Source organism: Micropterus dolomieu, linkage group LG17, assembly GCF_021292245.1.
Source record: "Micropterus dolomieu isolate WLL.071019.BEF.003 ecotype Adirondacks linkage group LG17, ASM2129224v1, whole genome shotgun sequence".
In the NCBI taxonomy this organism is placed as follows: domain Eukaryota; kingdom Metazoa; phylum Chordata; class Actinopteri; order Centrarchiformes; family Centrarchidae; genus Micropterus; species Micropterus dolomieu.
This window is the reverse complement of record NC_060166.1, coordinates 25,923,453-25,926,201: the sequence shown is the minus strand read 5'-3', so window position 1 is coordinate 25,926,201 and position 2,749 is coordinate 25,923,453. Positions and strand designations below refer to the sequence as shown.

Below are 2,749 nucleotides of genomic sequence, written 5' to 3'. Positions count from 1 at the left end.
TGGACTAATGCTGCTATTCTTGTGACTCATGTATGTTGTTCTACATTGTGTGTGTGTGTGTATATATATATATATATATATATATATATATATATATATATATATATAGGGCACATATTGGTCACTATTTCAGTAACGTTACCTGTTCAAATTTGTGTGTACTGTATTTTACAACTGTTTCTGGTCAGTCACAAAGTCAAAATGTGTGAAACAGAGCTGCACAGTGGGATAGAATATCATAATCAATATCATTCATTGCAGCTTATTGTCACTGACTGCGTTTACATGCAGCCAATAACCCCTTCAAAACCGGGATATTAGCAATAACCCGGTCGCGAACGGCCATGTAAACACCGGCAAAAACCCGAATATGCTCATATCCCGGATTTTAAAAACCGGGATATTATAGCTGGGGTACCCCTTTTCTAACCCGAATTTTTGGTCATGTAAACGCGTATCGGCATATCCCCATAGTGATTTGTGTTCTGCGCATGTTCTATTCGCAAGGAATAGTAGAGTAGAGGAACTTCTTGTATGCGCCAAGCCCGCATGCAGTATACGGAAGTAAACAAGGTAAACATGGCGAGACGCAGCACAGCACCGTACTTCTGGAGCGAGGAGGAAACCAATTTTTTAATTCATGTTGTCAAAAACATGAATATAATGTCTTTTGTTGATGGTAGAAAGTACAGAGATACTGACATTTACAAGAAGGTGACCGAAAAAATCGGAAATGACGCATATTGCGTCTTAAGGTTGTCCGTACGTCCAGACCTTAACCGTGCGTCGCCGTTTACATCGGGGTAGTGCCAATTGATTACAAATTCCATGTATACAGGAGTAACTCTCTCTGCTCACGCATGTAAACGGGTTATCCCGAATAGTGACCTTAACCCGAACATAACACGAATATTGACAGCATGTAAACGTAGTCACTGTTAAAAGGAGATTAATAAGGTGAGGACACTTTTGGAAATTAAGTGCTAGATTAGAAGGGTGAGGGGAAATAATTGACACACTTTGCCTCACTTGTCTTGATGAATAATGGAAGTGGAACTAGTTTAACTTATTTGTTAGTTTGTGGCTGTCTGTGAGGAACACAAGGCCCAGAATGAGGTGTCAAATGTAGATACAGAATAATTATCCCTTCCCATATGAAGCCATATCTCTATCAGTCATGGCCACCCTGAGCCAGTCGCCCAGCTGATTCGCCACGGTATTGTGAAACTGCCGAGAGGGAACTGGCTGATTTGCCGTGACGGCATTCTGAACTGAGGATACGGGCTGTCTGCCAGGCTTTCAACTGTGATGATTGGTTAATTATGTTGCAGGGGTCTGTGATTAGACACCTAGGGGGCTGACATGCAGGCATTAATGAACACCTGCTGGGTGTAACTGTGTGTGTGTGGGTGGTTTGGTGTGTGTGCGTGCTAAATCGTAGGCCAAAAAAGCTTACTGTACTGTTACTTCATTTTTAGTTGGAATTAATGGTAGCCTCTTTCTTTATTGCATGTGTGTGTGAATATGCATTTCTGTCATGCTCTAAGTAGGCACACTGCATGCATCTCTCGCCGCCTCCTCTCTCTTCTGCATACACATGCACAAACATTAACACACATATACAGTCCCATGTGGGTGCCAGTGGTTGAGCACTGGTAATAATAATTAGCTTTAATTAAAAGCAGGGATGCTCAAGGCCCAGAAGCTACTTTTTATGGCTGTTCTTCATCTCCCATTCATTCCTCTCAGTAAATGAACAATGAGTTCAACAGTTATTTTTAAAGAGTGGGTTATATTATACCAGCATAATATTATCCTAAATTTAGGTCTTTGATTTTGTAAAATAGCATTACATTACAGTTGGATTTTGCTCAGGTTTCCAAAGTTTAGAGCTTTTTAAATAATTTTTAGTCTGTAGTTGATATATATGCCTTTAAAAAAATCATCAAAGACACATTTGCCTTTTTATCTATCTCTGACCCTTTCAGCATGGTGCATACAACATTCTTCTTAGATGCTGCTCTGGAAACATTTGTACAATCTGATCTGCACATGTATGTCATAAATTGCAGCCTTCATATTTGTGTCAAAGGTTAGGCTCATATTTCTTAACACCTTTCAAGATACCCTGTTGCTTTTGTTTTTTTACTTTCATTATATGAGTTAATAATTCTAGAGCCTGGCATCAAACCTCACTACATTTTGAGTACTGAAATATCTTTGTAGCATTGACTATTAAAAACTGCCAGCATTGGCATCAGAATCCTGATCTTGATCAGATAGACCCTGCCCTAAATCACGAAATGAGAAAACTCTTATAATTTTAGACAACATTTTATAGTGATGCACTGATTAATCTGGTCGATATCTAATATTTTGAGATAATCTGCATTGGCTGACACCTGCAATCACAATCTACAAAAAATGTCTGCAGAAACAGCTGCAGGCAGCCATGTCAGTGTGGCTGCTGTGGAATGATGTTAGCACTCCCCTCGTTTTGGGAAGGTGGTGGAAAAAGTTAGTTTGAAGCTCTAAATTTCCTCAGTCACCACTATCATATTTTCCAAATGCTAACACTAAGCATTACTTACTAGCGTTCAATATATATTGTTATACTGTAGAGAATAATGCAGTAATTACCAGCTATGTTCAGCATGCTAACCTCGACAAATATATATATTTTTTTTTTAAACACACACAAACACACACACGCTTACTGTTTTTTTTATTTTTTTTATTTTTTTATTTT

At 38.7% G+C, this 2,749-nt stretch overlaps 1 protein-coding gene across 2 annotated transcripts in view; it reads left to right on the top strand.

The window, feature by feature from the left end:
- dhx36 (DEAH (Asp-Glu-Ala-His) box polypeptide 36) overlaps window positions 1-2,749 on the top strand; it is a 31,446-nt gene that overhangs the window by 15,140 nt on the left and 13,557 nt on the right. The window lies entirely within an intron of this gene.